This window comes from Giraffa tippelskirchi, chromosome 8 (assembly GCF_054371585.1).
Source record: "Giraffa tippelskirchi isolate mGirTip1 chromosome 8, T2T-mGirTip1v1.2.pri, whole genome shotgun sequence".
Taxonomy (NCBI): domain Eukaryota; kingdom Metazoa; phylum Chordata; class Mammalia; order Artiodactyla; family Giraffidae; genus Giraffa; species Giraffa tippelskirchi.
Window position 1 is genome coordinate 153,427,106 of NC_137282.1, and position 23,042 is coordinate 153,450,147.

General features: G+C 43.1%; 1 protein-coding gene across 14 annotated transcripts in view; it reads left to right on the top strand.

Moving 5' to 3' along the window:
- ATXN1 (ataxin 1) overlaps nucleotides 1-23,042 on the top strand; it is a 451,903-nt gene that overhangs the window by 216,892 nt on the left and 211,969 nt on the right. The gene's annotated exons all lie outside the window — the stretch shown is intronic.

A 23,042-nucleotide genomic window follows, 5' to 3' on the forward strand; every position in this document is an offset into this window, starting at 1 on the left:
CCTCTGTCACCCCCTTTTGCTCCTGCCTCCATCTTTCCCAGTATCAGTCTTTTCCAATGAGTCAGCTCTTCCCATTAGGTGGCCCTTTATGTCTAAAATTATCTTTATGAAAATTAAGCTGAACATGCAAAAACAACCCACAGGAAGCAAGTAGAGAGTCACACATGACAGTATCCAGCTGACAACTTGGGACGGAGGGGCCAGCTCTGGGCTGAGTCGGTGATGAGGGGAATGAGAGTTGACTTGGGATTTGCGTGGCCAGCAAGAGCTTCATTAGAGAAGGAAAACTTGATTTGCACCTTGAGAGGAGGGGTAGACGTGACGGGTGCTGCATGCTGAGAAGCTGTTCTAGTTGCAGAGACAGCGGGGACAAAGGCACAAGGCGGGAATGCTGCTGACCTGTGTGGCTGAGTGATGTGTGCATTTTTGCTGGAGATCAGTGTGAAAGAGCGGTGGGCAGCTTTGGGAAGGACAGAGCAGAGGATCATTAAGACTCTGCGGAGGAGTTTGAAGTTAATAGGGCGGTTGATGCAGAACTGCAAGTTCTTGTTAAAGGAAATGACTCAGTGACCTGATATATGCGTGCAGTTGGTGACAGGATATCCAGGGTGGCTGGAGTTGGGGACAGTGGAGGTCGGTAGGTTAGGAGTTAGAAATAGGTAATGAGAGCTTATACGTCTGAGGCCTGGGTTGGGAAGGATGGGGGTGTCAGAAAAAAAATTTTTTTTTTAATATTTATTTGGCTGCGCTGGCTCTGAGTTGCAGCACTTGGACTCTTGAGTTGTGACATGTGGGATCTAGTTCCCTGACCAGGGATCAGACCTGTGTCCCCTGCATTGGGAGTGCAGATTCTTAGCCACTGGGCCACCAGAGAAGTTCCCACAGCATGTAAACTTAACTTTCACATATGTTTTTAACAATGAGAACTCTCCATGGAATATGAGTCTGCCCACGGTGGATTCAAAACATGACTTAAATGGCAGTGTGTTGAATAATATGAATAGATGTTTTTTGGAGAATGTAAGAAGAAATGACATCTTTTGGCAATGGCAGAACACTCTGGTAAGTGACTACTGGGTCCCCTTTATGGGCTTGCTGTGGGAACACCAATGTTCAAACTGGCAGGATAAAGAGTCTTTTATGTCCTTTTAAACTCCTGTACTGACTTCAGGATTTTTTCATAGGGAACTTATTCCAAAATTGTAATTGTAGTCAGTGGTTCTATGTAAAGATTTTATAGAAAAATACCTTGTTCAGTGGGTCTTTCTACAGTCCCATAGATGCCAGTCCGTTTTCCTCCCTTCTCAGAGTGCCTTTACTGCAGTAGGTGTCTCATTTTCTTTTGGCAGCTGAAGTGGAAGTCACATGCTGAGCTCGGGGAACAATTTTGAACTTGTTCTCAAAAGAGTTGCAAGGAGAAGGCAAGTGAGACCCCTGCTCTGTAACCTTCAGTGGAGTTCCATAGGATGGGGAAACCCATCAAGACATCCCCTGTCAATGAGGTGGTGCACACATATCATACAGCTTAATTCATTATTTCTTAAGATGCCACGTGGGAAGTGCATGACCGTTTAACCTCATGGGCCTTTCAGAGACACAGCAAAGAGATGAGCGTGGAATGTGCCAGAAAATTGCTGTTGGAAGGAGCAAAGATAGAAAGCCAATTTTTAGGATTAGACCCAATCTGTTTAAATTTATATTTGAGTTTTACTGTACCTTATAACAACTCAGTGATGAAATATGGAGGATATTTACAGAGCAAGAGGTGGAGGATAGTTAGAATTCTTTCCCTTTTTCACTCTCATCTTTCCTTCTTTAGTCTTTTTTCTCGCCTTTCACATTAAAAGTAAACTGAAAGAATGAATAAGAGGGTGAAGTGAACAAGCCGCTTTTAACAAAATTCGAGTGATGCTGCTTCTGTGAATTTTGTCTAAAAATTATATAATCCTCATTTTCCCATCCAGCGCACACACTTCTGCAACCCTAATCCACTTGTAAAATCTGGAAATAATAGGGAAAAGCCTTCTCAGCAAAGAGAAAAATGAAAGACCAAAAACCCTGCACTCGACCCTGTAGGTGAGGCCCTGCGATACTCAGAACCCTGTTGGCTTAGAAGGACACTCAACGTAAGGTTAATGATTTACCAAGTTTGCTTATCCAGTTCCCCAAGTAAATTAAAAAGAGAAGACTTTCTAGTGTAAATATACAAACCACAGTGAAGGAAGAAGAAAAACTAGAAGCAATATAAATCTCAGCAGGGTGGGGCCATTTAGTTTGGAGACAGACCAACTTAGTGGCTGATTCAGGGTAGGCAAACATAAAGGACTTTTCCTGAGATGCAACAAAGAGGTGATGGTGCAGAGGGCAAGATTGTTGCGGTAAGATACAACCCCAGCCCTCAAGGAGGAACACAATAGGAGTTTCTTTTTCAGTCTTGTTATAGTTAACTTGGGGCTTCCCTGGTGGCTCAGTGGTAAAGAATCCACGTGCAACGCAGGAGATGTGGATTCGATCCCTGGGTTGGGAAGATGCCTTGTAGGAGGGGAAGTGGCAACTCACCCTAGTATTCTTGCCTGGAGAATCCCATGGACAGAGAAGCCTGGTGGGCTACAGTCCATGGGGTCTCAAACAGTTGGATACAACCGAAGCAACTGAGCATGCATGCATGCATAGTTAACTTGGGGGATTCCACAGCCTGTGGTAGAGATATCCACATAGTGGTAATTCTCAGACCCTGAGTCCTTCCATCTCATGGCTCAGCTGTTCCCTAGGGTCAATGGGAGACCTTAACCATCTTCAGCAGCTATTTGGCCAACAGCCAGGGAAGAGAGAGTGTGACTGTTCTCACTGGAGGTTTGTTAGTGGACATGGCACATGTGGTTCTCTTTCACATTCCCTGGGTCAGAATTTAGTACCATGGACATAACTAACTGCAACTAAAACTGGGAAATGTCAAACTATATGCCAGGGAAGCTGGTTTGTTGAACACAAACCAGCCTCTGCTTCAATTGGATACCTTCACGAGCAGGGTATCATCCTCTGCCCCCCATCCTAGCCACACCCTAGGTACATACCTGGGTGAATACTCAGTTATTTTCAGGATATCACAACACATCCATTGTATGAAAATCAGGGTTTCACGAGTCGGTGTATCAGGACTCTTCATCTTTTAAACCATCTCAATCTGAACATACATTCCCTGATACTATCTTCAGTGGAAAGAAGAGCAGGCAGTTGTGTGGCTTCAGAAGGAAAGGCAAGGACCTTTGTACATGCTGCCCCTAGGAGATGGCACCCCCTCCACAATCCCAGGCTTTTATCTATGCCTATTGGTCAGGAACCTGTGTTTACTTTAGTTTTCCCACCTGTGCTTCCTAGGAGCTGGTCATGTTCTTGTTAACATTACTAAATTCCAAAGGAATTCCCGAGATTACCCCAGTCATTCCAGATGGCTCACTGTCCATGTTTTAATCTCAGAGCGTGGTTGTATTTTCCAGTCCTCTCTCCTAAGATTGTATCTCCTATCAAAACTCTGAAACAAGTGTTGATTAAGCAGAACTATTTACTGGCCTTTGATTATCAGATGACTGGACACAAGAAGGGGAGCTTAGGGAGAGGAGTTGAGGGTTAACTATATAACATTATTTTCATGCTCTATTACTTAGGCATTTAGATGGAAGGGGATAGGGAGCATATAAAAAAGGCAGTTGCCAGAAAAAACTTGAATGTTCCAGGTAAGGAAGAAGAAATCTTCTTCTCCCCCAGCTCCTCCTGATTCTGGAACCTATTGTTCAGCATAGAGACAACTTGCTTGAGAACTGTCCATACTGAATTTGTCTACCTTATGGGCTTACTAGATCTTGTTTGCCTTTCTACAAAATCAAGCCTTATTTATAACATCATTTCTCTGAGAAAATGAGTTTGGGATTGCAAACAACTGACTTAGAAATGAACTTTCTCTACACAACTCATTCATAAGTTGAGGACTGCCCGTATGAGGCATGTAACCCAGAGATAACATTTGTCTCTGCCTTATCAGTATGGGCTTGTCAAGTTAACTTATGTTTACTTTTCTCTGTCTTCATTTTGTTGATAGCCTCCCTCTTAAAATTTAATACTGTCTTTATGTGTTGAGAAACATCTTCTTTGGAGGAGCCTTAAATATTCTGTGTATTGGAATAGTGATTTTATTTTATCTCCCCATTTGTCTTTAGTGGGATTCATGGCTATGAAAGTCTTGCTCAGGCAGTCTTTAAATTGTAGAAAAATTGAGAGCTATTTAAAGAAAGTGGGGGGAGAAAAGGAATTCTCTTCTCATATTACCCTGGGCTGTCAAATATCTTGCAATGTAATTACTGTGTTGGTGGTTTGTAAAGGTTAAGGAACTCTGAAGTTTGTAATTCTCTTTTGCTTGTGTGTTTCACACATAAAGGGAGAAATCCGACAGATCGTTACAAAATGTCTTGTTAACATAAAAGTTCTGAGCAGTTTACAGTTTCTCAACACAGAGACATAATTCTTGGATTTTACATTTGCTTTCACTAATATCTGATGAATCAGTTATTTGCTCCATGGAGATCATTTGCAGATTACAAACCCATTTATTTCTAATCTGTAGTATGTGTCACATGAGCACAGAAATATTCTTGCATCGTGGAACCCTGATCTTAGAAATGCTTCTTCTTGGAGAACTTGCTATCCATATACAAGTAAAAATTTCTACTGTTAGCAGAGCAGCTGACAGAATATGATCACAAATGTTACGATGCTGTTCTGTTCTGAGGTAGAATGCTGAGGACTGTGTAAGCTTGTCATAGTTATGATTTTCAGGGTGAATTGCTTCCATATTAAAAAGAATACTTTGTCTCCCTCCCACCCTTGGACATGCATGCACCCCAGCAATGTTAAGAAACTGCTTCGGCTGTTACTCTGACTTGTACTTGCAGGCTCAGATTTTGATGCTAGTGTAGTTAACATTTAGTGAATAGCAGTCACATGTAATGATCTTTTCTTCTGTTTAAAACTGTACTGCAGCCCATGCAAGAAACATTTTCTTTTATTTTTAAATTTATGTACTTTATTGTATCTCTTGATGGTTTTTCTTTTCTGTTGAAACTGTGAGAATAATTTTGATGTCATGATCTTTCTGCTATCCCCAGGCTGCGGTCACTGTTCCCCGAATTCTCCTCATAGATTCCAGGTTAACTTTATGCTAAATGTTCATTGGGCTTCCCTGGTGGCTCAGCGGTAAAGAACATGCCTGCCAATGCGGGAGACACAGGTTAGATCCCTGGGTTGGAAGATTCCCTGGAGAAGGGAGTGGCAACCCTCTCCAGTATGCTTGCCTAGAGAATCCCATGGACGGAGGAGCCTGACGGACTACAGTCCATGGGATTGCAAGAGTCGGACATGACTTGGTGCCTAAACCGCCACCAGATATTCATTAATTGACTAATACTTTTGAAAGTGTTTTACAGAAATTGAATGGCAGAGAGCTGAGGTTTAGTACAAAGAAGCCTGCCTGACTGTGAAAGAAAGCACTTTGTGAACAGTAGAGCACTATATAAAAGTGAGGCATTAAAATCAAATACGCTTAGGTTGTCACTGAACGTTGACTGTCAAAACATATAAAAGACATATGTTTTCCTGTAAGTACACTGCTGGTAATGTTACAAGAGTAGCTAGAAGTTATTCCAATATTCAAGTGGGCGTTTAGGGGAATTGAAGAGTTCTGAAAGCCAACAGAGGGGGAACTCTTGGACCCACCTCTTGAAGACCCCGCTGGAAACATGGTACCATCTGAATATTTCAGCCTCCCCCAAGCAAAAGCAAAATAGAACGTCGTACTTTTTATATCTGGATACAGAAACATGAATGCTGAATGTAGAATATAAATCGTTAAGTTTAATGGGTTTCTGTTTTATGACCATCTCCAGTTTTACAGATTTCTAGATACCTAGAGATACATGGTAGATTTATTCTTATTAAATCTTATATAAACTTATATAGATTTATCTTAGTTTCCAATATCGTGAAAAAATCCCTTTTGTCTCTTTCTAGACACCTATGCCCATCCCCCTACCAGGTAGAGTCCTGCAGTTTCCGGCTCCGATAGGAGTTGGATGCATTTGTAGATTGTATAGACACAATGGGGTTGGCACCTCGTCATGGAAATTGGGCTCAGTGGGCGACTTCACAGTTTCCTAATGTGCTTGCCTCAGTAGAAATTGATGTTTTGCAACTGACATGCCATTGACCACAGTAGCTTGTTATTAAACATGATGCTTTATCATTTGTTTTGCATCTTCAGCCTTGAACATTAAAGCCAAAATGTGAAGAGACTTTAAAAAGGCTTTATTAAGCCTATGTTTTAAGACAGTTTACATGAGAATTCTTTGAGCAATGCTTCTATCTTTGATTCCTGGGCCATTCAAATAATAAAGGCAATTTTCTGTGTGCGGACAAAAGCCAGCATTACCCAGAGACCCTCAGAGTCATGTGGAAGTGTTAATAATAATAATAATTATCATTGTTATTGTTGTGATTATTATTGTTGCAAATGAATAAATTGGCCTTCTGATTTTTTAACGTCAGTGTTCCCTTAAAAACACTGTTGACGTTTATGAAAAAGCTTGGTTTCCTGGAACCAGTAATATTATGAGGCCACTTTTTAGGCATTTATTGGCATGTAAATCAAACCTCAGATGCATGGTGGGGAATGGTTTTTCAATACTTTCTCTTTGCAATTTGTTCCCCAAAGAAAATGATGTTCAGCGGAGTCATTTGGAGGAAACGTTGCTTTTAAGGACGCTGTCTTCGTGGTGTGGAGAAACCAAAACCAGTGCTTCAGAGCACCCTCCTCGGTATTTTTCAGGAGCTTTAAACTCCTGTGTATAAAAGGCCCGTTCACCTTAAAGCTTTTGCCTGTGAAAGATCAAGCAGAGATTGATTTTTACCCACTGTGCGCCTGGGGAAACAGAAGGCAGTAGCCAAGATTGAAAGAAGCAGAGAGAAAGGAGAAGAGAAATAACCTCCCTGGCACCCACCTGAGAATGTCTCCAGAGGAGGAGGAGGATCAATATCTTGTGATATTCATAAGGAAGGGAACTGCTGGAATGCTGCCTTTTCTGCCCATCAGGGCCTCTCACCCAAGGAAGACCAAGAGTCTTTATTCAGAGAGGGGAAGCGGGACGCTTTCAGAACCATGTAGCTAATGTTTTTCTTTTTAAAACTGTACAATCGGTGCTTTTTTACTACATTCACAGAATTGTGCATCTCTCTAACTGCAGTACATTTTAGAACATTTGCAGCAGCCCCAAAAGGAACCCTAAATCAATTAGCAGTCAATTCCCATTTTCCTCCGACCCTTCGCCCCCAGCTCCTGGCAACCAGGAATCTGTTTTCTTTACGTATAGATTTGACTGTTCTAGACATTTCCTATAAATGGAATCATGCGCTATGTGGACTTTTGTGCTTGGCTCCTTCCACTTAGCGTGTTGTTTTTAAGGTCCGTCCACGTTAAAAGCTTGCTATCGGTGCTCGGTGCTTGTTATGAAAATGATACTCCATTGTGTGGAGAGGCCAGGTTTTGTTTATCCGTTTGTGAGTTGGTGGTCCCTTGAGCTGTTCTGCTTTTTGGCCATCATGAATAATGCTGCTGTGAACATTCCTGAACAAGCTTTTGTGGGGACATGTTTTCATTTCTCTGGGCAGCTTGCTTTTAGACAGTTAGGAATTGAGAGAGTAAATGATTCTTTCCCCTTTCATACGTTTGTTTGCTTCACTACTGTTTTTTCTCTTTTCTTACCCATCTCGCTCTCCTAAACATAATTTTCCTTAAGAACGTTGTTGTAGAAGAGTAAGAACATCAATTAACTTTTTACTAATCACTAACTCCTAGCATCTCTTCTTTTTTGAAGCTGTTTTTTAAAAAATTGAAGTATAGTTGATTTACAATATTGTGTTAATTTCTGGTATTTGTTGTTGCTGTTCACTCGCTAAATCATGCTGGATTCTTTGCCACTGCACGGACGGCAGCGCTCCAGTCTCCTCTGTCCTCTGCTGTCTTCCCGAGTTCGCTCAAATTCATGTCCATTGAGTCACTATCTAGCCATCTCATCCTCTGCCTCTTCCTTCTGCTTTTGCCTTCAATCTTTCCCAGAATCAGGATCTTTTCCAATGAATCAGCTCTTCTCATCAGGTGGCCAGGGTATCGGAGTTTCAGCTTCAGCTTCCGTCCTTCCAATGAATATTCAGGACTGATTTCCTTTAGGATGGACTGGTTTGATCTCCTTGCAGTCCAAGGGACTCTCAAGAGTCTTCTCCAACACCACAGTTGAAAAGCATCTGTTCTTTGGTGCTCAGCTTTCTTTATAGTCCAATTCTCACATCCATGCATGACTACTGGAAAAACCATAGCTTTGACTATGTGAACCTTTGTTGGGAAATTGATGTCTCTGCTTTTTAATACACTGTCTAGATTTGTCATGGCTTTCTTTCTGGTATATAACAAAGTAATTCAGTTACGATTTTTCAGATCATTTTTCATTGTAGTTTATTATAAGATGTTGAATATAGTCCCTGTCACCAGCCTCTCATCTAAGCATCATGGATATGTTGCAGCATTTCCTCTTTACCAATGTGATGTGCTGTGCTTATTTGCTCAGTCATGTCTGACTCTTCTGTGACCCCGTGGACTGTAACCCGCCAGGCTCCTCTGTCCATGGGATTCTCCAGGCAAGAATACTGGAGTGGGTTGCCATGCCTTCCTCCAGGGGATCTTCCCACCAGGGATCGAGCCCAGGTCTCCCGCATTGCAGGCGGATTCTTTACAGTCTGAGCTACCGGGGAAGCCCACCCAGGTGATGGCTTAGGTTTAAAGAGGCTCCATGAAGCCTGAAGCGTCCAGCCGGTCAGTGAGGGGGAGCTGGAACTTGAACCCGCAACGGTTTTACTCTTAATCCCACTGCTCGCTGTTGCCTCCCTCAGGATAATATTAACCCAGGTCATGCACCTGTTCATCTGACAGAGTTCTGTTTCTATGTACGGGCCTTTCTCTGATTTGATTGTTGAAAAGCAAGGAACATGATTCCAAAGCTCTTCACCACCTGCCCTTGGACCTGGGGTGGGCCATTGTGTTCTCCTGACCCAGTGGTTATGGAGTATCCCCCTGTCTGTCTGGATGCGGGAGCATCATGGAAGCCTGGTGCTGGCAGGGGTCAGGTCAGCCTGGCTCTTCTGACCCTTTGCCCTCCTGTTGCTCCGTCTGTTCACCTTAAGATTTGATCTCTCCTTCACTCGAGCCACCCGCAGACACTGGCACACCTATGACCTATGTATCACCATGAACCAATAGCCTTTGGGCCTTTCTATGTCTTGAAATCTCAGACTCTGCAATTCCCCTCTCTGGTCACAGGATCCCCTGCTTTCCCTCCCCTCCTCTGCATCCAGCCACCACACTCACTGTTTCAGTTGCCTTGAGGTTCACTTTCTCCCTCCCCAGCCCATGGTTTAAAAGGTTCACTAAAAAGTTGGCTTAAAGCTCAACATTCAGAAAACTAAGATCATGGCATCCGGTCCCATCACTTCATGGCAGATAGATGGGGAAACAGTGGCTGACTTTATTTTTCTGGGCTCCAAAATCACTGCAGATGGTAACTGCAGCCATGAAATTAAAAGATGCTTACTCCTTGGAAGGAAAGTTATGACCAACCTAGACAGCATATTAAAAAGCAGAGACATTACTTTGCCAACAAAGGTCCATCTAGTCAAGGCTATGGTTTTTCCAGTAGTCATGTATGGATGTGAGAGTTGGACTATAAAGAAAGCTGAGCGCCGAATAATTGATGCTTTTGAACTGTGGTGTTGGAGAAGACTCTTGAGAGTCCCTTGGACTGCAAGGAGATCCAACCAGTCCATCATAAAGGAGATCAGCCCTGAATATTCACTGGAAGGATGGATGCTGAAGCTGAAACTCTAATACTTTGGTCACCTGATGCGAAGAGCTGACTCATTTGAAAAGATCTTGATGCTGGGAAAGATTGAGGGCAGGAGGAGAAGGGAACGACAGAGGATGAGATGGTTGGATGGCATCACCGACTCAATGGACATGAGTTTGGGTGAACTCCGGGAGTTGGGGATGGACAGGGAGGCCTGGTGTGCTGCGGTTCATGGGGTCGCAAAGAGTCGGACACGACTGAGCGACTGAACTGAACTGAACTATAGTCTCCTGATAGTTGAGTGTCACACAGTCCTTTCCAAACACCAACCCTGGGTGATCCCCGCCACTCACACAGCTGCCCAGGGGTCCCCACACCCAGTGGACTGGGCCTGCTGTCAATCCTTGCTCTTCATTTGAGACAAGTCCCGGTGGTTTCTTCTCCAGCAGATGTACTGTCGCATTTCCCGTAGAACCAGTTCCTAGCTTTTCCTGTCTCTTCAAAACGTACCGTGTCTCCTGCTTTCCGTGAACTAACATTCATCCCTCGTGCTTTGTGAAACTCTCGCTGGGCCCCACAATGACTCCTCCGCTTCTCCCCTTTCCCCTTGAATTTTGTGCATCGTCCCCACCCCGCGTGTCTTAGACCCACAAATGGATTTGGTCTCTAGTATCAGATGTTACCATGTGCTAGATAACTAAGACATCAAGACTTCAGAGAAATTTTTCTGAAGGCTAGCTGGCTGGGAAGCCTGGGTTTTGTAGAACGTTTCTCAAAATTCTTTTGATTAGAATTTCTTCAGCAGTTTCTCTAAGCTATGTACAGGCCACCCCAGTTGCTCGCCCCCATTCTCTCCTCTGTGAACACAGGAGAAGGGAAGGAGAGGGGGTATGTTCTCATCTGGGAAAGACGACATTGACATTTTTGAGTAAACTAAAGTTGGGGTTTGCCAGTCAGCAGCGCTGCCTTCCATTCTATCCACTGGGCAATGGAAAACGGCTGTAATGGCTCGAGAACGTTATAAGGGTGGATGGGGTTTACTGAGTAAGCCTTGCCATCTCTTTTGCCATGATAGATATATGTCTTCAAGGGAATCCAAAAAGTTCTGCTTGACAGGTGAGGTTAAAAACACACAGATGTGCTGTAATGTCTGGGAGAGGGTTAACATGAAAAGTTTTGTGTGAGTCCAGAATCCTGTCCTTTTGCTGACCCATCACCAGGGACCTGGTGTGCTGCAGTCCATGTGGTCGCCAAGAGTCAGACACGACTGAGCAACTCAACTGAACTGAACACCACGGACCACTCTGTTCCGCCTGGGCACGCAGGACCCCTTCAAAGGGGAGTTGGAGGGCTACGTCTCCACTCTCTCATCTTCACACCTCCTTCCCTCCACCCTTCTTAGAACAAGCACTCAAGGGAACTTCTTAGGAATTCACTGTAGTGTTTGTCAAGACGTTTTTACAGCTAGTTTGTTCTTAATTCAGCTGATGGCCAATGGGAGGCCTAACAGTTCAGTGAGTAGACATAGGCAAGATTGGTCTTTTTCTTTATGTCCTGTGGCTAAATCCAGAGAAACCTGTCTAGTTGGCATGTCTCCAGCTGTGGCAGAGTTCAAGTTTAACTGAATTATGAAGACTGAATTAGCTCCTTGGTCTTCGAGGCAGTCCTCCCACTCTGGAGGGGAGTCTGTTAGTAGGATGGGGTCTCACCAATGGCATGCATATAGGAAGCTTAGCTGAATGCATCTGTTTTGCAGATGGGTGATCCCTTGTGAGGGATTTTTTAAAAGTTATTAATTTCTTTCTTGAATATACCTTTATTAAAAAATAACCAACAGAGTTTTCTAGAATTAGACCACATATTTTATTCATTTTCTATTTCAGTATCTCTGTCATATTTGTTTCTCTTTATTTTCTTTTAACTGAAAGAATAACTAATTTGTTTTAAATTACTTAAAGTACAAAAGGATAAAATAAGAGGTAGAAGAAAGTAAATCTTTCTCTTATTTCTGTTCCCAAGTCACCCAAATTCACTTCTAGTGGCAAGCTTCTTTACCATTTTCTTGCAGGTCTGTTTAGGGATATTTTAAAACTGTAAAACCTAAATTATAACTATAAAATATAAAGAAAATAGAAAATACAAATATACATAATATAAACACAATATAAATATGGGGATATTTTATAACTATGAAAATTATAGGAGCAAAGATACGGAGTTTTTATACAAATATATATATATATATATATGTATGTATTTTTTTTTTTGGCCAGGCCATATGGCATGTGGGATCTTAGTTCCCTGACCAGGGATTGAACCTGTGCCCCCCTACCTTGGAAGCACAGAGTCTTAACCATTGGACCACCAGGGAAGTTCCAGTACAGTTTTTTTTCAGCATAATATTTGCACCATGCATAGTGTTCTGTTTTTTTTTTGCCTTTTTTCACTTAACCCTGTATCCTCAAAAACCTTTCTTGTCACAACATAGGGAGTAGTCTTATTCTTTTTAGTGTGTGCATGCTCAGTCTATTCAGTCCTGTCTGACTCTTTGCAGCTCTATGGACTGTAGCCAGACAGGCTCCCCTGTCCGTGAGATTCTCCAGGCAAGAACACTGGAGTGGGTTGTCATGCCCTCCTCCAGGGGATCTTCCCGACCCAGGGATCAAACCCATGCCTCCTGCATTGTAGGCGGATTCTTTACCACTGAACCACCAGGGAAACCCATTCCTTTTAGTACCTAAATAGTATTCCATTGTAGAGGTTTTGCCTTAATTTCTTCAGCCCCACATTGATGGACTTTTGCTTGTTTCCAATCATTTTATACTAGGCACGATGCTCCAGTGAATTACTATCTATAAATAGCATTTTCTATGTCAGCGAGGCTCTCTGGAGGAGAAATTGCTACAGTGGAATTGTTGGATCAGAAGAATGTGCAGTTTTAATTTTCGTAAACCTTGCCAAATTGCCCTCCGGTTTGGCATCTGTACTAATGCATGCTCCCACTAACACTGTGGGCTTGTGCCTTTTCTCCACAGACAGTGTTACTAAACTGCATGATCTTTGCCAATCTAAGAGGTGCAAACTACTATCTTTTAGTAGCTTTAATATAGAGTTTTTCTTGTTCTCACAAGCAAATGATCGAGTATCTTTTCATACGTTTAAGAGCCAGTCCTATTTTCTTTTCTGAGAAATGTATATTGACTTTTATTGCCCATTTTTCCCTAGGTTTTTGGTCTTTTCCAGCTAATTCATTTTTAGGAGCACAAAGTAACTAAAAAAATACTAGTTTTTTGTCCTGAGTTTTTTAATTTTTCCATTTATTCTTGGACTTCTTAGGCTTTGTTTTTAAAATTATGTAGCCTTACTCATCAGACCTTTTTTTTTTTCACTTTTAACTTTTTGACATACTTAGGACTTCTCTGCTCAAATATTGTATTTTAAAAATTGTCTTATATTTTTTCTTAGTACTTTTAAAATCATAGCATTTTTGAGATGTAATTTACATACCATAAAATTTATCCTTTTCATGTGTACAATTTAGTGGTTTTGGTCTGTTTACAGAATTGTACAACTATCACCACAATCTAATTTCAGAACATTTTCATCACCCCAAGAAGAAACCCCATACCCATTAAGCAGTCACTCTCCATTCTCTCTACTCTGAAGCCCCTGGTAACCACTAATCTCCTTTACTTCTCTATGGATTTGCCTGTTCTGGACATTTCATTTAAGTTGACTCATACAATGTGTAGTCCCTTATGACTGGCTTCTTCCACTTAGCGTCATGTTATCAAGGTTTATCCGAGGGCTTTTACATTTGCATTTTTCACATTTAAATCTTTAGTCGCTCAAGAATTTATTTTAGTGTAGGATCTGAACTAGGGATCTGATTTATTTCTGCCAGGGGGCCATCCAGTTATTGAAAGACTTTCTTCTCCCAATAACGTGCACTGCCAACGTTGTCATACCCTGAATTGCTGTATGTGTTTGGGTCTATTCCTTTTCCATTGATCTTGATTTCTATTTGTTTGCCGGTGCATATTGATTTGATTTTTGGAGCTTTAAAGTATTTTACATATCTGGTATGCCGGTCTTTCCTTATTTATTTTTTTCCTTCTTTCTTTCTTTTATTTTTGGTTGCACTGGGTCTTCATTGCTGTGTTCGAACTTTTGCTAGTTGCGGAGAGTGGGGGCTACTCTCTAGTTGAAGTGTGCAGGCTTCTCACTGCAGTGGCTTCTCTTGTTGCTGAGCACAGGCTCTAGGTGTCTGGGCCTCAATGCTTGCAGCTTGTGGGCTCAGTCGTTGTGGTGCTTGGGCTTAGTTGCTCTGTGGCGTGAGAATCTTCCCAAACCAGGGATCGAACTCATGTCCCCTGCGTTGGCAGGTGGATTCTCATCCACTGTATCACCCGGGAAGGCCTCTTTCCTTATTTCTTGTTGTTTCATTTTTATGGCTATTCCTTCCTACACGTTTTTCCAGATAAACTTCAGAGTTCGCTTTCTCATGGTATTCTTGGGTATCATATCACGTTTATCAGTTACTTTGGGAAGAATTAGTGGTTTCCTCATCAAAGACCAGCAGAGTAAATATACTTTCTTTGTCCTTCAATAGTGTGAAATTTTCTTTCTTTACCTAGTTCTTGTGTATTTCTATTTAAGTTTCTCTAGCCATTTTTCATTTTTATTGCCATTTTAAACAATGGGATGTCTTCTTACTGGTTGTTCCTTAGGAAGGCTACTGACTTTTGCATATTATTCTTGTTGGTAAAGAATCCAGGAGACTACCTGCAGTGCAGGAGACCAGGGTTCGATCCTTGGGTTGGGAAGATCCTCTGGAGAAGGAAATGGTAACCCACTCCAGTATTCTTGCCTGGGAAATCCTATGGACAGAGGAGCCTGGCAGACTGTAGTCCATGGGGTCACAAGAATCGGACACGACTTAGCAATTAAACCAGCACTTGTGAATTACCTTACAGAATTCTCTAATTGTCTATAACAATTGTTCAGCTGACTTGCTCATGTGATTTTCAGTCACAACCTTTGCAAATAATGATCATTTTGCTGCTCTTTGCTAGTTTTTAGATTTCTTATCTCTTTCCCTTACATAATTTAATTGGCTACTTCCACCAGAATGGTGTTAACAGCTGTAATGGTAGACAGCCTTGCGTGGGTTCTAAGTTTAATAGAACGCTTCTTATGTGTCACCACTCACAGTGAGGCTGCCTTTGGGGTTGGGCATGTGTAATGTTCATTGGGCATTTGCGGGGCTTTATCATGAGAGAAAGCCTTTTGGAAATGCTGGAGCTGACTGAATGGTGTGCAGAGACAGCGGCCTGCTCTGCCAGTTCTCCTGCAGTGATAAAATAGCAGACTGATCTTCCTCACTGGCACTGACAAGCGTGTGAGTGGAAGTCCATGCTCTAGAGGAAGGAGGCAGCAATTATACTCGAATCTCATGCTATGTTTATTTTGCCAATCAAGTGAAAAGACTAAGAAGCTATAGGTGGCACCATGAGATGGGGCTTTCCAGGTGATGCTAATGGTAAAAAAATCTTCCCTGGGCCAGGAAGATCCCCTGGAGAAGGAAGTGGCAACCCACTCCAGTATTCTTGCCTAGAGAATTCTATGGACAGAGGATCTTGATGGGCTGCAGCCCATGACTAAGGACACACACAAGCCTATTAATGCCTCAAAGCTATGAACTTAGAACACTGTGCGTGCTAAGTTGCTTCAGTTGTGTCTGACTAAGAACAGCTGATCAAATGGTTAACTAGGGTTTAAGCTATAGTCAATTAAATAATTTCATTTTGGGCTTTCCAATTGGCACTAGTAGTAAAGAATTCACATGCCAATGCAGGAGACTTGAGAGATGCGGGTTCGATCCCTGAGTTGGGACGATCTCCTGGAAGAGGGAATGGCAACCCACTCCAGTATTCTTGCCTGGGAAATCGCATGGACAGAGGATCCAGGTGGGTTACAGTCCATGGGGTCACAAAGAGTTGGACATGACTGAGTGACTGATCACACAAAGGGGGAAAGACCTTGATACTGGGAAAGATTGAAGGCAAAAGGAGAAGGGAGCATCAGAGAATAAGATGGTTAGAGAGCATCGTTGACTCAATGGACGTGAATCTGAGCAAACTCCGGGGGATAGTGGAGGACAGGGAGGCCTGGCGTGCTGCAGTCCAGGAGGTTGCAAAGAGTCAGACGTGACTTAGCAACTGAACAGCAACAACAACAAAGGGGGAAAGAAAGAAAGGAAGGGAGAATTAATGGAAAGAAGGAGGTAAAAATATACACCACTTTCCTCACTGTCCTCCCAAATCAGGCCGTGTGATAAGCCAAAATATTCCCAGGTAGTTTTCTCCCACAAAATATTACCAAAAGAAAGGCACCGAACACTAATTGTCAGCAAATATAGTAGCCTCAGAAAAGGCTTAGAAGACATAGTGAATTCTTTAACCATTTGTAAGCAAAACAGGCTAATAAAGCCTTCCAAATATTGAGAAACCACCGAAGGGAAAAAAAATGCCTGTTGAAACATGTTTACATGTTAATTCTTTTTGATGTTGCCATAAAAAAAGCGTTTTGATCTTTTGCACAGAAATCAAGAAACCTATTTTATGTGCTAACCCCAAGCCTGACATTATTCTAATAGTAATAAATACGAGGACAGGCCATTCCTTACATGAGCAGAACCTGAAACCAAAATGAAAGACGGTAACAAATGAGACTTTGAGGCTCCTTGGAAACATCTACCATGTACAGTTGGTGCAGTTATGGTTATAAACAAAAGGCATTTAGACTGACTCCATAAAGTGGAGGGCTCATGGGTGGCGTTGAGGATTCAGTGTTATATCATCTCTATGACATGCAGGAAAGAGAAAGTTTGGGGAAGCATACAGATTGTGTGGATGTGCCCATCCGGTTGGTTTTGGCCATGCACACCTTTGGCTTGTACCTGTCAAAACCACGTGTGTTATTTTAAAGCTTGCAAGAACCACTGGGGTCTGGGTGGGCATCTTGGGCAGGTCCCCTAGTGAGTTGATGTGTTGAGGAGAAAAGAGCTTAGGCTTGGAACAGAGGCATCCGACGCTGCCACTTGCTGACTGTGTGTACTTGACTGAGTTACCGAACCTTTCTGAGCTGCGTTTCTCATCTGCAAGTCATGTTTACAGTTCGTGTGGATTTATTAAGAGGTGTTGGACTCAAAGCACCTAGCATAGCACAGGGCCTGGTAGAGAGTAATTGCTAAGTAGATGTTCCAGATGGACAGAGATGAACCGGAGGAAGCAAGGGCGGAGGGAAGGAAGGGAAAATTCCATGCATCGAGTTCTACAACCCTAATATATGGAGAGTTCTGGGGAAGCTCTTAAAGAATATCACACCAGGGCCAGGGATAAGGGGTGTTTCTAGGAAAGATGTCTCAGAGAGGTGAGTCATGAAGCCCAGGCAGGTAGGTTGTGCAAGGGCAGTGCTTCTAGGTGGAAAATGACAACATTTTCAAAGGTAGAGGCTTGAAGGAGTCAAGAAGTCTTAAACCCAGGGAAGAGTGGGTAGTAAGAGAGTATGAGTCCCAGGTTCTGGGTGTAGGGGAGTTGTGAGTAAAAGTCAGGAGAGGTCTTCAACCCTGGGAGTGAGTAGGGTCCTGTTTGTCCTGTTGGATTATGACTACGATGATGGTAGCTGTCACCCTGAGGGACCCCATTGCATCTGCATTTTGGAAAGATGGCAGCAGCATCAGTAGAGTGCCTTTAGAGACCAGCAGGAGGAAGCGAACTCTGGGCCATGGCAGTGATCCCTTCCACGTCCCCCACAAACCCTGCATGATGCCAAGCACATAGTAGGTGGTCAGGAAAAGCACCTGATGGACTTGGACTAAAGCGCTTGTTTGGCCAAGATCATCTTCTCCACGATTCGTTTGTTTTAGCATTCATAGATGATTCTCCTGTGGATTTGATCATTTCCCCCCAATTATTTTTGACCCTCGATTAAATTATCTTATTAAACAACTGTGTGTTGTGGCATAAACTTACTCTAATCTATTTCTAATTTATTGTGCAAGCATCTGTCTCATGAAAGATGTTTTCTTATTTAAAAGGCGCTGGCCTAGAACTGCATGAAAATCACCAATCTCGCTGATGCCCCCTCCACCCCCCACCCCAAAATGGTTTCTGTGCAGAGGAATAATTGTTTCCAGCCCTAAACACTTTAGGCTTTGCCCATAACTCTCTTTCAAAGCTTTCTCTGTTTTAAGATTCTTTCAAGTGTCCTGGTGCTCTTGAAGGGGAAAACTCTAAAAGCTTTTAGCTCCTGATTGACTTCAAACAGAGCAAGCTCACGGTCTTACTTTGGAGTCATGATACCCTTCTAATTAAGGTGGCCAAAGCAGTAACTGTGGCCGCGCCGCTGGCCGTTGAGGGCCACGGTTAGCACTGAATGTAGTGAGAGGTTAAGTGTACCTGTCGTGTACTGGATGAATGTACGTGCGTGCTAAGTCGCTTCAGTCATGTCTGACTCCACACGACTCTGGACTGTAGCCTCCCAGGCTCCTCTGTCCATGGGATTCTCCAGGCAAGGAGTGGGCTGCCATGCCCTCCTCCAGGAGATCTTCCTGGCCCAGGGATTGAACCTGCATCTCTTTGGCAGACAGGTTCTTCACCACTAGCACCACCTGAATAAATAGCAGTTATTCAGAGCCTGGATTCTGTTTTCCATCAGTCATTCAACTAACATTCTTTGAGATTCCACTGGGTACCAAGTAGGGTTTTAAGTACTGAAATACTAAGGTAATGCAAAAGAAAAGGGTCCCTTCCCCATCATGCTAGGTTATAGTTATTTTAGTACTGTAGATGAAAAAGGAACTAGTCAGTTACAATCCACAGTGATAAGTAGGGTGCAAGGGAAATACAGGATGTGGAGGAAGCATCTAGAAGGGGCACCTGAGCCCCACTTGGGAGGCCAGGGAAGACTGCCGTGATGATCCAGAGAATGAACAGGAAGATGAGTAAAATAGATCTTAGAGAGTTTGGGGTCGATAGTTTTTATCTGTAAGGAAACATTGGAGTATCATGGATTTTATGATGAATGTTTTACAAAAGTTTAGTAAGTCCATCAAAATAGCCTTTGAGCTGTATGGTGTTTGGAATGTATGCTTGGCCACTGTCGTGTAGGTCAGTTGGCTCAGATCTCTTATCAGACACATAGTTTTCTTTCCTGTGTGTCTCAGCACTGCCAACTGGCCATGAAGCACAGATCCTAGACGTCAGGGACCTGAAAGAAAGCGGAATCTTAATATCTCTGGAGAGACTATAGGTCAGGGTACACATGCACAGCTGCCCACAGCAGCTTCTGAAGTTGAAGCCATTTTTCTTTCTGTGCTTTTAGTGACTTAGTATCCCATCCTCTGGGCTTTCCGGGTGGCTCAGTGGTTAAGAATCAGCCTGCCAAGCAGGAGACAGACCCCTGGATCGATCCCATCGATCCCTGGATTGGGAAGATCCCCTGGAGAAGGAAATGGCAACCCACCCTAGTATTCTTGCCTGGAAAATCCCATGGACAGAGGAGCCTGGTGGCTACAGTTCATGGGGTCACAAAAGAGCTGGACACAACTTTGCAGCTAAACAACAATGAATCACATCCTCTGGAATACACGGAGCAGCCCCATCCTCAGACAGAAGAGCCCAGCTCAAGTGACTCTCAATGAGAATTCAGTATATGATCGAGGTGCTCTGTTGAGTTGAATAGCTCTGATGCAGGCCGGCAGGTACAGAGGCATCAAGGTGACAGAGCCTAAGGAGACCTCATGCTGACCTAATCCTTTGGTCAAGACTGGCCAGTGAATAAGGATGGTTTCTGTCACAGCCAAGCAGACTGTTGGATGTGGGCTTGTGAAAAGTGTATCTTTTCTAAATTCTGAGTATGGAGTAGTAGAGCTTCCCACGTGGTGCTAGTGGTAAAGAACCTGCCTATCAATGCAGGAGATGTAAGAGACCTGGGTTCAATACCTGAGTGGGGAAGATCCCCTAGAAGAGGGCACGGCAACCCACTCCAGTATTCTTTGCCTGAAGAATCCCATGAACAGAGAAGCCTGGCGGGCTGCATACAGTCCATGGGGTTGCACATAGTCAGACATGACTGAAGTGACTTAGCACACACACATGCATGGGGTGGTAACCCATCTACACTCTTAATTTTTGCTTTCAGAACTTATGTCCAGAAAATAGAAGCGAAATGTCTCTACCTTATTAATTACCTTATTCAGAACACACTGTGGAAATTACTGCTCTCTACTAAAGGAAGGGTTTTCACAATATTGTTTCTTTTGCAATGGCAGAGGGCAAGTTTAACAGGGAAACACATTTACTCCTCGTAAAAGGGCATCTTGGAGGTTTTTCTTCTCTGGGGGGACACACCCTGCCACAGAGCCTCATAGGAATTCAGGGGCGACTTAGAAATGGCCTGAGTTGGTTAGAGATGAGCATGCGTTGTTTTGGGTGTAGAAGTGTGGAATGCTTAAAATATTTTGCAAAGCAGGATTCCTATTCTGTACTTTAATTGTTGTTTCTAGAACCAACCTGTCCGGGTGCAAGGGAGCAGCTTTGACTGGTCAGAAAGCCATTCTGGCTTGTCATCGAGAGCGTGTGTCCTTGGAGAACGCTTTAGTTCTACCTTCTGGGTGCCCCACCATGGGTGCACACAGCATGTTCACATACACTCTCAGATGTGTTACTGAGTTCTGAGAGCCTGGGCAGTCAGAGAGAGATGATTAAAAAAAAATTTTTTTTTCCTTTCGATTGAAAGACCCTGCTCTTTTTGCCCTGCCTCTTGAATATGACTTCTCTGCTTTTTGTTTATTTTCAGTCTCTCCAAGGGAAATGCCAGTTTTAACTAGAATCACAGACTGTTAGGTCTGGAAGGGACTGTAGAGATCTAACGTGCCCAGTTGGAAATGCCAGCAGGGCCCATCTAGAGATGCCCAGCAGGTGTTCTGAAAAACACATCTGGATCTTGGAAGAGAGGACGGGGCGAGACGTGTGGATTTCAGACTTTTTCATGTAGAGGCAACAGAGTACCTCTGATAGAGTCATTCCCCTGCTCCAAACCTTCTTAAACCGCTTCTGATTTTACAGAATCATCTCAATTACTCAGAAAGGCCTTTGGGGTCCTTCATTATCTGGCCTCCACTTTTCTTTCTCAGCTCGTCATCCACTGCTGTGTCTCCACACACGCACCTCCAACCACAATGGTCCACTGGCCACATTGAGACATGTGTGCCTCTTACCTCTGTTTTCTAAAGCTGTTTATGCTTCTAGAATTAGCTCAGATTCCCTTCCTTCTGGAAGCCTTCTCTCATGCATTCAGGTGGTAAAAAACCAAAAGGACTCCCAAGGCCTGTGATGAATGAGAAAGAATATTTCTCCTCCTTCATCACTAGTCACAAATCTTGTGTGACCTGCTTAGAATAGCCTTGTACTCACTCTCAGGGACATGAGTGGTTGTCTGGGCTGGCCAAGCTCAGGGCTCAGGGATCCATCCTGACATCCATGACACATACATGTGCTGCTTCTGCCTTCAAGAAAATATGTGTCTGTACATTGGGAATGTATCCAATTTTCTACTTGTTATCCTTCATTTACATTGTTTTCTTTTCAGATGTTTCCTTTCCAAGGAAGTTGTATTGAATTTTCCTCTTTGGAATGGCATGCCCATTTTTTACTTAGAATGCAGAGATTCTTACTCTAGCTACATTCTCAGCTTATTTGTTCATTTAGGCAAGTTATATAACCTCTATCTTCATTTATCATCTGTGAAATGAGCCTAAGAATAACGCATCTGGTTTTTATAAGGATACGTAAAGCCTGGCATTGAAACATTTTGGAAAATGTTTTAAAACATGGAATGTAAACAAAGGCTTCATTTTTGCTACCATACTGCTTCTAGTCAACAAAAAAAAACCTTTAGTCCTTCTTGATGATTTCATATAGACCATGTCATATTATTTATTATATAACTTTGCAGAACTTGACATCAGACGAGATGTATCCACGTTTTGGTTCTGGGTTATGAGCAGTGTGTCCATTACTGAATTACTTAACCTTTTTGAGCTTCATTTTCCTCCTCTGTATATTGGGAATAATGATGTTACTGCTATCTATTAGGGTTGTTGAATAATTACAATCTGCCACTATCATGCTGGAAAAATACTTTTTAAATTGCCAAAGAACATACTCAACATAACCATCATGACTTCTCTTGTGGCCTAATAATTATGCCGGCTAGAAAGAGGTCAAAAATATATTCTGATTTTCTTTTCTTAGATACCTCTCATGCATACTAAGTCGCTTCAGTCATGTGTGATTTTGTGTGACCCTATGGACTGTAGCCTGCCAGGTTCCTCTGTCTGTGGAATTTTCCAAGCAAGAATACTAGAGTGGGTTACCATTTCCTCCTCTAGGGTATCTTCCCAACCAAGGGATCGAACCCCCAACTCTGATGTCTCCTGCATTGGCAGGAGAGTTCTTTACCACTAGCGCCACCTGGGAAGCCTCTCAGCTTGTCCCAAACATTCAAGGGATGAAAGGAGGAGGAACAAAAGTGAACTGAGTACGTAGAAGAGGATGCAAAGTTGGCAGAAGACTCTGATGGATGTCCCTCCCACCCTGAAGTTGCAAGGGGCCGAGTTGATATGTGGATTGCATGGGAGCCACATGGCCAAAGCTGAGGATGGGTATGGGAGAGAAGGCAGTGGAAAGGGGCCATGATAGCATGTGAAAGCCAAGTGATGGTTTGCCAGGGGTGTCTATGGGCATGGCATACCTGTTCTTGAGTGTTCTTTCTAAGCAGTGGTGGGACACTGGTGGTGTATTCAGTGGGACCACAGGAATCTCCATGGGAGGTGGCTCAGCTTCGCTCACTTACTTCTCTTAAGTTGGGTGGGGATGAGGTGATGTTATATGTTGAGCCATGTCCCTCCAAAAAGATACTGAAGTCCTCCCCCACAGTGTCTGTGACTGTGGCTTATCTGGAATAGGGTCTTTACAGATGATCAAGTTAAGATGAGGTCACTGTGATGGGCGTCGATCCAGTATGACCTCATAAAAA